Source organism: Triturus cristatus, chromosome 6, assembly GCF_964204655.1.
Source record: "Triturus cristatus chromosome 6, aTriCri1.1, whole genome shotgun sequence".
Lineage (NCBI taxonomy): Eukaryota > Metazoa > Chordata > Amphibia > Caudata > Salamandridae > Triturus > Triturus cristatus.
In genome coordinates this window covers 465661877-465676448 of record NC_140589.1, presented here as the reverse complement: position 1 = coordinate 465676448, position 14572 = coordinate 465661877, and positions in this window count along the sequence as shown.

Genomic DNA, 14572 nt, shown 5'->3' with positions numbered 1-14572 from the left:
CTAGACGGAGGGGAATAGCCCATGATACCCCTCTCGATCCCCCCTAGCAGAGCGGCTGAGTAGACAACCCTGCTGGGTGCCATGTTGGAGCACCCTGAGTGAGGAACCTCCCCACCTCCCAATCAAAAAGGATAGTAATCTAGTAAACTGTGGGCTTGGAAGAGGTGGGGCTCGTCTGCAGCACTGCACTTGACTTTCCACACGGCCTCAATCCCATGAGGGTATAATATGAGGAGCGCAGGACGCTAATTAGATCGTATCCCCATCACTGTTGCTTTACAGAGTCCTTAGAGTACTGGGCTGCTAATCCGTGGCTGACGCCTGCTGCAAAACATGCACCCTAAAGACTGCGGCTGTGCCACTGTTGGCTCTTGTTCATGTGCTGGGGAGCCGCATCGCTAAGGGAGCCTGTTTGTTTGTTTGCTGTCACGGGGCGAGGACTACAGGAACCAGAAGTCTCTGACACCACCTGGCCCTTCATCAACATCTTGCGGCACCCGCTTTGCGGGAGCCACATCGCTGAGGGAGCCTGTTTGTTTGTTTGCTGTCACAGGGCGAGGACTACAGGAAGCAGAAGTTCCTAACACCACCTGGCCCTTCATCAACACCTCGTAGCACCTGCTACCTGGAACGCGCGCAGGCACGTGCCGGGCGATGCCCGGGCCAAAGGTGGGCCCGTCTGTGCCCGTCTGAGACAGGAGGAGGCAGGGCTGGGCCACCCCCCTTGGTTTTGCCATACAACCCCACGAATGGGAGCGGTCCGGTTTGGTGAGTACTTGAGAAACTAGTTGGAAGTCATTCTCTTCTGGTACTCCTTTGAAGATCTGAGTGGTGGATTCCGAAGACGCTACTTTGGTAATTGGGTGTATCCAAAGCTTGCTGACCTGTTGTAAGTACTATAGTTTCCTACCCATTCGTTCTACTGACATGGGGAAATGAAAGACTGAATCTGCTAAAACGCAAGGGAAACCCCAGATTTCAAAAAAGGACCCGAAAAACTGTACCTCATTATTGAACTACCTGATGGGCGCCGTGGGGGCGATTGATAAGCAACTAAGCACAGTGGAAGAGACACTTAATGCAGAAACCAGGGTAGAGATACAAACTCTAACTACTCAGGATGGAATGGGACGAATAGAGAAATCTGTAAAGAAAACACGGCCCAGAAATGGCTGCGTCCAACCAACAACTGATCAAGTGTGGGTTAGTGACGATGATGAGGAAGGGTATCAACCTCCCTCAAAACGAATGAAAAATCCTGAGGGTGGGGATGGGTCTGAAGATGGGGATTTTCGAGATTTTAATACAACGTCAACAGAAAAAAACTCCAAAAAGGAAAAAGCTAACAGCTCAACCCAAACAAAGACAGACAGGGAAAAAATCCACACAGAAGGAGCTATGTCATAACAACAGTGAGGCAAACCTAGTTCCATCCCTGATAAATGATTTAGAAATGGTAATTAAAAAAGCACTGAGCAAGATGGATGAAAGATTAAAAAGCATTGAAATAATCTTAGAAAAGATCCAGGAGAAAAATATAGTATGTAATTATCAGGAGAATAGTAAAAATGAGATTATAAAGAGACCAAGATTGCAAGAAATAGCAACAACAAGTCCAATAGTAACAATCACCTCAGTAAATAAGAACAATGCAGATATGAGAGAATGAGGTGATTTAGGATTTGAAAGGCAGTATGACCCCCAAGGTAATAAGGCCCAAAGAATTCCAACTGGCCAAAGTTTCCCGCCGCAGTACATTACGAGACAATTAAATGACGGGAATAATCTGCCAAGTACCGAATTGAGAAAAGTCACCACACATAACACCCAAGTTAGCCAACCGTTACCATACCCTATACAGACCAATAATGGGCAAAACATAAATTGCTCAGAACTCCCTCCAGAGGCAACCCCATATTCTATAATTCTAACAAATGTCCCACAGCTCATCAGTTTAGAGAGAGAATTTTGGGAGACCCTGAGAAATAAATCCTTACATTGGCTAAATATAAGGACAGGTCTGGATAGAGCATTGTTTACGGAGTTCAAAATGGCGAGAAGAATAGCATGGGTGGGAAAAAAAAAAACTTAGTAGGGGATTGTATAGTTCTAACATTTGCTTCAACCCACTTAGTACAAACAATATTGGAACGTCTTGGGAGCTTTTTAATAGACCCCCGAGGCATAAATGGGGTTCCACTGGGGTATTTTTATAAACCGTCTATAGAACAGGAACTCAAGAACTGGGCATACCCGATAAATTCTCGTTATAACATTCCTATAGCAAATAGATTTGAAAGCCTATATAGTTTAGAAGATCAAGATTGACTTGAAGAAACTAGTGCACCACAACCCCAAAGCCTAAATAAGTCCTTTCAGGAACAACCGGCAAACGATCGCCCTGCGTTAGAACTTAAGGTTACTAACTCAACGGATAAGGCAGTTATTCTAGATGGAACATGTACTGATGATAATAAGTTGCTAAAAGTGACTTTCTGGAATGTGGCAGGCCTACAAACTAAGCTGGAAATCACAGAATGGCGTAATTTTGTAGACGGGTTTCAAATTATATGTTTGCAAGAAACGTGGTTAAAGGAGCCGGTTCATCTGTCTGGTTATCGCTCCTATCATATGCCCGCAGTTGGAGGAAAACATGGGAGGGCAAAGGGAGGATTGGCAATTTACGTGTCTAACATGCTAAGTATAGGGAAAATCACAGTGAAACTTGAAGATGTGAATTATCAACTGATGGAGATATGTATGGGGAGTAAGCAAAGCATGATGTTGATACATTTTTATAATAATGCACCGCCAGATAAAATTGTCGGAATTATTACGAAACTACTAAACGCCCTAGTGAAAATTGCAAAAGAAACAAGAGAGGATATGTACATCATCTGGGGGGACGACTTTAATATTGCATTATGTTCAGAAAATGGTACCGATGTCTGAAGGATTGTGAAGAAAGTCGGTGAATGTGAAACTCATTTCACTCATACACAATATGGGAACGCTATAAATGAATTGATATATGAGCTTGATTTAGGCTATGCGAACGAACTAAGTAACAACTGGGCGCCCTTTAAGAGTACATTTCATGGGAGAGGGTGCTCTACTGTGATAGATTATATTCTACTCTCTTCAAATTTGGTTTAAAAAACGAATCAATTCATTACTCATGATGTCACATTGAGTGATCACTTCACTTTGAGTTTATCGCTGAACTTGCTGACCTGTAAAGATAACCAAGATTTTAATAATATTTACCCCCCTGAACAATTGGAAATTAACAGGAAAAATGGATATGCTCTAAAATGGCAGCTGGTAGACCCACTAGAAACAACACAAAAAGTAGTGGTAAAAAGCAAACCATCAATAGAAGCCATACTAAAGGAAAATGCAACGAATGAAACAGTCCTGGCATCCTTTCAAGAGGTTACCAGAGTTATAAATGAAGTGTTATGAAGAACCAGTAACAATTCTGTGAAAAAAGACAAAGGCTGGTTTGATTCAAAGTGCACTAAAGTATATTCTATACTGAAAAAAGAGACCCACACAATCCCCAGGAACCCAATTAAATTGAGGGAGGCAAGGAAGAATTATACGATCGCAACATAAGAATGCAAAAGGGAACTCAGGGAAGGGCACTGGCGAACTCTACAGGAAGCGGCCAAGTCTGAGGACGGGGCGGTTTTCTGGAGGGCTGTCCGGGCACCCTTTTTGGACCCAGTTGACATTCCAAAAATAGAAATAGCCATAACGAAAGATCAATGGGTAGAACACTTTGCCAAAATCTTTAGTAATCATGATTCTGGAAATCAATTAGAAACTACAGATAAAGAAGATTCCAAGTCTAATCCCTTACAGCGAGCACAAATAAATAATCTTCAAATTACATTGGAAGAGGTTAATATGGCAATATTAGCAAGTAAGGGGGGGCAAGGCACCTGGCCCCGATGGGATTCCTCTTGATTTGTACAGGGCAAACGTAGAGTTATGCGGACCTATATTGACACAAATATTAGGGGTTAGTTACCTGCCAAATTACATCAAGACCTGGACCGAATCAATCTTGGTCCCAATATTCAAAAAGGGTAATAGACATGACCCAGTATGTTATCACCCAATATCTTTATTGGATTCCTCTGCGAAAATTGTTGGGCGTTTCATATTAGGAAGACTACAGGAGTGGGGGGAGGACAAGCAGATTCTGTCAGACCTGCAATACGGTTTCCGTAAAGGTTTGGGAACCGTTGAACAGAGTCTTAATTTGAGTATTCTAATTGGGAAGTATGCTCACTTAACAAAAGGAAAGCTATTTTTAGCTTTTGTAGATCTAACAGCAGCCTTCAACTGTTTGGTACACGAGAGGCTGTGGGGTATCTTCGATGACATAGGGGTAAATGGTAACATCATAGACTTTCTGAAAGAAATGTACCAGAATGCCAAGGCTAGAGTACGCTATGGTAATGACGGAGCGTGTACAAGATTTTTTCCAATAAGGAAGGGGGTCACACAAGATTGGGTCCTGGCCCCCTATCCCTTTAATCTTTACACAAATGGACTAGAAAAAGCTTTGTTCCAATCAGGTCAAGACTTCCCAGTAATTAATGGCCTCCACATTCCATCTTTAATGTATGCGGATGACGCAGTATTAATGTGTCGAAACCAGGTACGGTTGCTAAGATTATTAGAAGGCTATGTGGTTTTCATGCGTGAGCTGGGATTAAGGGTACATACATCAAAAACCTTTATTATGAGATGTGGTAGAGGGAGTAAAAAGTGCAGAGACATCTTTATAGATAACCACAAAATTAACTTTTTATTTGATCATAATTCAACATGGGTCCAAGCGGTCCAAATGAGAAGACTTGCTTTTATTAAACTGTTGCTTTATATAACTTCACAAATTTACAGAGCTAAATGTATATCTACAGCTACGTATGGCTCTGGATTATGGGGGCACTGTTACTTTCAACCGCTTCAGTTAATAGAAAATACATTTCTGAGATATATATTGGCACTCCCTAGAAGTACATCATCGTATGTCTGCCACGCAGAATTGGATGTCCCATTTTTAACAGATATAATTAAAACAGAGCCAGTGATGCTGTGGCACAGGCTGTGGACAAATGAGGAAACCCATGTAAATCAAGATGTTTTTAAGGACGTAATGGGAATGAGCGATGCAATGAATCCGAAATGGTAAAATATGTTCGAGCTGTCTTAAATGATTTAGGTCATCTTAATTTTTATAATGAACCGTGTACCATGAGAGTGATACCTAGGAAAGAGCTGAAAAGAAAATGTATGGTACTACTAGAATCACGACGGCTATCGAGAGAACTAGTAAAGCCTACGGTGGTGCATCACCAACTGACAATGATTACATATAGTATGCAACCCTACCTTATCCTTCTATCAAGCCAATACGAAAGATTACTGATAGCCAGATTTAGATTAGATATTTTTCATCGTATGATAAGCTTCCCCAAAGTGAAGGAATGGACGCGAGAGATGCAACTATGCCCCTGTGATGACACCTCAGAACAGTCCATATTAAGAAAAAAATGGCTGTTACCAATTTTAAAGAAACTAGATTTTAAAAAATGCCGACCAGCGTTTTTAGTATTACAATTTTTAAATAATGAATTTGTTATTTGGTGTTTGGCAAACTTTCTGAAAAATGTGGAAAAATGTAGGAAATCTATTATAATATGATTGAGAAAGATCTCCAAATAGTAGCAATTCTTTTTACCGTATACATGTGATCTCTTTTTATTTGTATAAATTGTGTATATTAATATCTGTTATGTGCTTTTACGATGCTTTTATGATTCTTGTTTATAGTAATCGAATAAAGCTTTTTCAATCAATCAATCAAAATCATCTATCTTTCCGGCTTTAATTCAGTTTTTTTATCTTGATACTGCCCTTTCTCCAAACGTTTAACCCCTTCCATCTGCTCCCCTTTTCCTCTCTCTTACTTAAACTCTCAGGTAGAAATAGATTGCAACACTTCTTGAGCTTCTTCAAGATTTGTAAACATATGGAATTTGCCCTTTACAATAAACCCTTAGTTTGGACTGTTGGGCAATTGCAGCCTGCGCACCTTGGGCCTTGAAGAGATAGAGGAGTTTCACAAATTCCTCATGACGCCATGCGGGTGCAGCAAACATATTTGAAAAATGTTGACAACTTGGTACTTTGTTTGAGGAAAATTATTTTTTTTAGATGGCTCTAGAAAGTGTCTGTCCCTTAATTCAATAGTTGACAAAATTGTCCTGGGCAGGTTTGAGTTTGGAAATGGATGGGCCGGTCCCCTATGAGCTCTTTTGATAGACAGGTCCCCTGATATTTCTAGTACCACATGATTTTTAATGAATGCCTCAACCCATCACACCACCTGGCCCCCTTTGCAGCCTTCTGGCACACCAATCAGCCGAAGATTAGAAAGCAGAGAATGGTTTGCCAGTTTGTCAAATCTTATTTTCTAATGAGGTTTTTTGTCTTTCCTTGCTAGATCCGTCTGCTGCTGTAAGATGGTCATTCTATCTTCAAGCTGCAAATTTCTAGCCTCAGCCTCCAGTACCCTAACTGGGAAACTAGCCACTGCTTCCTCAATTTTAATTAGACGAAGGTGCAGGGATGTGTTCTCAATTGCTTATGTTGCTTTTAGATCTCATGTTTCATCGAGCATAAGATTTAACAATGTTTTTAAGTTGTATTGCTGGACCAGCTGGACCTGCTGAGTTTCTAGCACTAGGACAGGAAGCTGAGATCTAGAAATACTTTCCATTTTAGTCTGCAATTGAATCCTGCTTGGATCTGGTAGGAAGGGCTGAGGTTAAGGCTACAGATCAAGGGTACTCAGGTTAAATAGATCATTCCTAGGATTGTTTTCACGCATGACCTGAGATTGTACTTGAGAAGTTGCAGCCACCCTTGAATCTATTAGTGGATGCGGAACTAACAACTGCAGACCCACTGTGGTACTCTACTGACAAGTGTGTGAATTTTGGAGAGCACCATTCTGTGGGGAAAGGGCGATGTCTCCCATATTTGGTGATTGCTTACTCTGCTCAGTCGCAGAAGAGTCTAGGGAGATGGATGGTGTCGCTTTAGATTTGAGAAAGAGAGAATATTCTTTTGGTTTTCATTGTAAAGGGTTTGTGGAAGGATCACATCGTACTGCAGTTGAAATGTCTTCCTCTTGGAGCCCCGCTGTGGATTCTGTTGATACTGGTTTTAATGGTTGCTTGCTATCCCCCTGTGCACACTGCCTTCACTGAAAGATATGGTTAACTTTTTTTGAGAAGGGTCTTGCAAAATATGTGAGGCTGTCTGTTTAGACCCAGCAGCCAAATTCTGATTCCCCACTTCTTCCTCCGAGCCTAAGGGACGATTTACTGCTGCTGATCCTGAACGTGATTTTTGGCTGCGTTCCGCCCTTGCTGCAGCAGATGCTGACTTCATTTGTGTTGTATGTGTTCTAGTTTTAAAACGTGAGATGCTTTCCCATAGTTAACAAATCTTTAGTCTGATAGGCAAAGCTGGTTGGCTCTAAGAAGGAGGATAACACCCAGCGACCCACTACCAGGGCACTTTGCTAACTAAACAAGCATTGGTATAGCCAATAGGTCTCGCCTTTGGGACATTATAAGTGTTTAGCCATGCAACAGTTGATGTTGTTGCACCGAGGATATTGTGCTCGATAACTAAACACTTATAAGGTCCCAAAGGTGAGACCTATTGGCTATGCCAATGCTTGTTAACCCTTTCTGTCTGCAGGTTATTTGTATGCACCAAAAGCCTGTGTCACTGCCAGCAGGCTTGTTATCAGTTGGCAATTGTCTCTTGATTTTGGTGTAGGGTAGGCCATGACAGAGTGGGGCCTTTCATGGTTTTAAATCACAGTTAGTGGGATGGGTACAGCTTATTCAGTCACCGTAGCAATAAAAGGACAAAGACCCATTTGTGCAGTGCAGGGACCGTTACGAGGACCTTGTTCAAGTAGAAACAGTGCTGTGAGGAAAAGCTTGTGGCATGCAGCGCTTTATAAAAATGTGAAGAAACCCATAATTCACCAGTTTCGCAAGTCTGACTCTTTCAAGCATGTTGTGGTAGGAGAGTGTAAGGAAACGGCAAAACAATCTTCACGGACATCTTTCCGGGGGTATCTAAGAGAATAAATCAAATGCACCCTAAATTGTGGAGGAGGACTCAAATAATTGGGTACACTATGGCAAAGAGCGGAAAAACTACCTCAATGTTCGACCATGCAAGGAATAAACCGTATTTTTTACTTTGCGGAAAGGAATGGGATCCCTGCTGGAATCCGAAGGGGCAGTGAGCAAAGCAGGAAATGAGGGTGTGAGCACTCCCGGCTAAATAATTGAGCCACACACCTCTGGCGTGCACGACTAGAGTGGTTGGCATGAGGCGGCGGTGAGCAGACCACTGTGAAACGCGGTAAAACGCAGTGAACTGTCACCGGCCGGCTGCGTTGGTGTCAAAGTAATGAAAACAAGCATTGGCTACGAAAGTCATCGCGATCACGATCGCTGTGAAAGCGAAAGTGATCGCGATGACGCGCTAAAACACGAAAGGGATGCGCGCGCAAGCGCGCATGCTTGTTGCGTGTTCTAGCAAGCTGGCTAAAAAGCTGGGGGGGAAAATGCTACCGCTGGCCACAGCTTGCGTGCGCCCACGCACATGCACTGCAAGCTGTAGCTGGCAGTAGCATTTTTTGAAGCCCTCACTTACTGAAGTCTCTCCGAGCAGGGCATGCGCGCTGACTCAGCGAGACCTAAAAACCCTTGGATGGCTACCCTTGGTGTGAAACCTGTTTCACGTCCCCAATACCCAGTAGACCCACAGATTCCCAGCAAGATGGAGAAAAAGAAAAACCCACCATCAAGGAGCTTACCAGACTTTTCCGCAATTATAGTCTCAGAGTGATTCTTGAAGATGTCTATCAAAAAGGATCCAAAAGGGTCCTGATAAAGTCTACCTAAAAAAATAATAATAAGGTGCTCCACAATTAGTAGAGTCCTATACTAGAAAAAACACTTGTTTTTCTAGAGTCCCCTCACTCACCTAGGGTTGCCTCAGGGTGACATGCTTCATCATAGGGGTCCTCCCAGGCATCTACTGTCTGGGGCGTGCTACAACTTGGCGGAATACGCAGGAGCACTTTTGTACTTACAACTATGTGTAGTGATGTGCTGTGTGGAGTGAAAAGTGAAATAAATCAATAAAAATTACCTGGATAGTGAGCCCTAATTTTTATTCTGTTCCTATCCGGTAAATGTACATTAAAATGGGGCTAGTAGTAGAGAACAGTAACCATTATGTGAAGCTGTCCCTAGTTACTTGGTCGACATGTTTCGTGGTTACCCCAACCACTTCATCAGAACCACACAAGGACCAGCCTTGCGTGTACCACTCCGTGTTATTACAAACAAACAAATAATTTGTGCTCTTTCAACCAAATTGGTTTGTTAAATACATACGATTCCCATGACATAAGGATTTCTTAGATGTATAGGGTCGTAGTTTCTGTATGAAGATATAATGACACATAAGGATTAGTTACACACCCAAGTCCACAAAATGATGTGGACAAGGGACCTTAATCACTTTACATTTTATTTAAGTGTCAAAAGCCTCTTGTCTTTCTTAAAAATGAAAGTGCATATTAAAAAGTGCTTAGGTGAATCAAGTGAAAACACAAAGACATACACACATATATACAAAACACACGGCTGCGGTAGGTTTGAGTGGGTATAACCTACTTTTATGGAGGTGTAATTCTACTCCATGGTGTTGCTGGGGCAGGGAGGCTCTAGATATCTAGAACAAGGTATAAGATTGCAAATTAAAAGTGCAGATGGGTATTCTTAACAAATGCGAGAGACTGAATCTTAGAGATTTGTCATGGCATGTTATTTCCTCTAAGCCAACTTACTTGTCTAGATCGGACCATCAGCCTTTAAATCTAGTAGCTCCCAGGAACACCGCATATTGTTGTGTCCCTGTCGGTGCTCCTTTTTAAATGTTTCTACAGGCGGGAAAAACAAGAAATGATTCACAGGTGTGTGCACCGAGTGTTTTTAGGCGCCATCTTTGAGTGGTGAATCAATTCGTAATTTTTAGAATATAGTAAAACAAAACCATAGCGTGTGGTTCTTACAGAAAGAACATTTGTAGCATGTGAAATTGACCTTTACAGTTGTTCACTACCTTGGACAGACGTTGTGGTTGTTAACCGAAAATAAACGGTTTAAAGAATATTGTTTACCCGAGTGGTTTTAGGCACCATCTTAGAGTAGTGAATCTATCCTTTATTCCAAGTGGCAACAAAACGCATCATATTCATAAATATGAATTTAATCACAACGTGAGTTTCTCACCATGGATATTTGATGGTAAACATGTTAAAAAACACTGCTCTTTCGCGCTGACTAAATGATTCTATTGCTTAAAGATTCAGTACACTGAAATGATTTTACAGATGTGTGCACCGAGTGATTTTAGGCGCCATCTTTGAGTGGTGAATCAGTTCGTAATTTTTAGAGTAAAGTAAAGCAAAACCATAGCGTGTGGTTCTCACAGAAGTAACATTTGTAGCGTGTGAAAATGGACTTTACAGTTGTTCACTACCTTGGACAGACATTGTGGACCAAAAATAAACGGGTTAAAGAATATTGTTCACCCGAGTGGTTCTAGGCGCCATCTTGGAATGGTGAATCTATCCTTTATTATAAGTGGCAACAAAAACCACAACATGCGTCATATTCGTAAATATGAATTTGATCACAACATGAGTTTCTCACCATGGACATTTGATGGTAAATATGTTAAAAACACTGCTCTTTCGCGGTGACTAAATGGATCAAAGTAGATCAGAGTTAGTATTTCTTGACCTCAGTATTCATGTTTCCAGTGAAGGTTTGCGGACAACTACCCATTTTAAATCTACTGCAAAAAACTGCCTCCTTAGATACGACAGTTTTCACCCTAGGCATTTGAAAACCAATCTACCTTATGGACAATTCCTAAGGTTAAGAAGGAACTGTTCAGAGAAATCTGATTATGTTGAACAAGCAAAAGATCTGTCGGTGAAGCTAAAACAAAGAAAATATCCAAGATCTATAGTAAGACAAGCACAAAAGAGGGCAGGCAATAATAACAGAGAAGCGTTGTTAGAAACATATGTAAAAGAAACATCAGAACAACCTAAACGTCCCATCTGTATAACAACGTATAATGTAATGTCGGACCATGTGACAAAAGTGGTTAAGAAACACTGGCCTACCCTCAACAGCAGCGGTCTCAACATACCTTTACCAATGTTCTCACATAAAAGGAGTAAAAACCTAAAGGATATTCTGGTACATACACGCCCACTGACCCAACAGGTCAGTCAGCAAAGCAATCTCCCTGTAGGCCACCATCCATGTGGTAATTGTAGTGTCTGTCATTTAACCAAGAAAACCACGAGATTCACTTTCAATACAGGGGCTACCTGGGACCTCAGAACTTTTACAAATTGTCAAACCACTGGAACAGTGTATCTAATCACCTATCCATGTAACCTTCACTATGTGGGAATGACCACAAGGAAAACCACAACCAGAATTAGTGAACATCGCAGTACCATCCGATGTCTGAGGTCTAGTACAAGAATGACTAATCACTTCTTAGAGAAAAAACATTCCCCTAATGATATGCAATGGATCATCATTGAGAAAATAAGACCCGGTGATAACCTTGAACATCGGTTACATGTAAAAGAACAAAGATGGGTCTATAAATTACATACAGATACCCAAGGCCTTAATGGCAATATTCCGTGGAATGCATTAAATCACTGAGAAAGATTACCTTCTGAATAATATGAGGATTACAGAAACATGAGTAATATACTATTCCTCCTAAGATCGTGAATAATAAACTATGCCAGACCCAAATTACCAACCTTAAATAAATACACCATTAGGTATGAGTATAAAAATCCATCAATACTAAAGAAAGTGTCTGGGTAAAGATTACACTCTATGGAAAAAAAATTAAGAAATAAGACCTCGGTACAGTTCACTCCATCTAATAATAACCCATATTAGGTAATAACACCTCTCCTGTTGGTTTTGTTAAAACTTCAAGTAGATGCTCAAATCTCTTGTGAAAAGACCATTAATTTAAAAACGATATCAGTGTACTGAATCTCTAAGCAATAGAATGTTTCACATCCCACGGAAGATTATGCATCCATTTAGTCAGCGCGAAAGAGCAGTGTTTTTAACATATTTACCATCAAATGTCATGTTGTGATCAAATTCATATTTACGAATATGACGCATGTTGTGGTTTTTGTTGCCACTTAGAATAAAGGATAGATTCACCATTCTAAGATGGCGCCTAGAACCACTCGGGTGAACAACATTCTTTAACCCATTTATTTTTGGTCCACAATGTCTGTCCAAGGTAGTGAACAACTGTAAAGTCCATTTTCACACGCTACAAATGTTACTTCTGTAAGAACCACACGCTATGGTTTTGCTTTACTTTACTCTAAAAATTACGAACTGATTCACCACTCAAAGATGGCGCCTAAAATCACTCGGTGCACACACCTGTAAAATCATTTCAGTGTACTGAATCTTTAAGCAATAGAATCATTTAGTCAGCGCGAAAGAGCAGTGTTTTTTAACATGTTTACCATCAAATATCCATGGTGAGAAACTCACGTTGTGATTAAATTTATATTTATGAATATGATGCGTTTTGTTGCCACTTGGAATAAAGGATAGATTCACCACTCTAAGATGGCGCCTAAAACCACTAGGGTGAACAATATTCTTTAACCCGTTTATTTTCGGTTAACAACCACAACGTCTGTCCAAGGTAGTGAACAACTGTAAAGGTCAATTTCACATGCTACAAATGTTCTTTCTGTAAGAACCACACACTATGGTTTTGTTTTACTATATTCTAAAAATTACGAATTGATTCACCACTCAAAGATGGCGCCTAAAAACACTCTGTGCACACACCTGTGAATCATTTCTCGTTTTTCGCGCCTGTAGAAACATTTAAAAAGGAGCACCGACAGGGACACAACAATATGCGGTGTTCCTGGGAGCTACTAGATTTAAAGGCTGATGGTCCGATCTAGACAAGTAAGTTGGCTTAGAGGAAATAACATGCCATGACAAATCTCTAAGATTCAGTCTCTCGCATTTGTTAAGAATACCCATCTGCACTTTTAATTTGCAATCTTATACCTTGTTCTAGATATCTAGAGCCTCCCTGCCCCAGCAACACCATGGAGTAGAATTACACCTCCATAAAAGTAGGTTATACCCACTCAAACCTACCGCAGCCGTGTGTTTTGTATATATGTGTGTATGTCTTTGTGTTTTCACTTGATTCACCTAAGCACTTTTTAATATGCACTTTCATTTTTAAGAAAGACAAGAGGCTTTTGACACTTAAATAAAATGTAAAGTGATTAAGGTCCCTTGTCCACATCATTTTGTGGACTTGGGTGCGTAACTAATCCTTATGTGTCATTACATCTTCATACAGAAACTACGACCCTATACATCTAAGAAATCCTTATGTCATGGGAATCGTATGTTTTTAACAAACCAATTTGGTTGAAAGAGCACAAATTATTCGTTTGTTTGTAATAACACGGAGTGGTACACCCAAGGCTGGTCCTTGTGTGGTCCTGATGAAGTGGTTGGGGTAACCACGAAACATGTCGACCAAGTAACTAGGGACAGCTTCACATAATGGTTACTGTTCTCTACTACTAGCCCCGTTTTAATGTACATTTACCGGATAGGAGCAGAATAAAAATTAGGGCTCACTATCCAGCTAATTTTTATTGATTTATTTCACTTTTCACTCCACACAGCACATCACTACACATAGTTGGAATTAAAAAAGTGCTCCTGCGTATTCCGCCAAGTTGTAGCACGCCCCAGACAGTAGATGCCTGGGAGGTCCCCTATGATGAAGCATGTCACCCTGGGGCAACCCTAGGTGAGTGAGGGGACTCTAGAAAAACAAGTGTTTTTTCTAGTATACGACTCTACTAATTGTGGAGCACCTTATTATTATTTTTTTAGGTAGGCTTTATCAGGACCCTTTCGTATCCTTTTTGATAGATATATTGTAATAGGAGGCAAAAACCTACCTTCCTATCCTCCAACTCCCTTTCCTTTATTGTGGTTATATTTACAGCGAGAGCTGCGGGAGTTCCCAATACCCTTTCACTTGTTTTTTCACTAGGCATCACTAGCTTTACAATAACACATAAATACACCACAGCTTGAACACATGGCAGAGTTTACAGGACTGACCTACTCAGATGAGGAGGTTGAGAGAGTCCTAGCTACTATTGGACCTCTCTCTGGTACTAACCCCAGAGACAGGTCAGAAGCTACCCAGTGTTGGGATGAGTTATCAGAACTAAAACGGAACCATGTCAAAACAATTCTGCACGGCGTCATGATGTCAGAATATTTACGATCTAATGCGGCTCCTCGAGGACTCATTG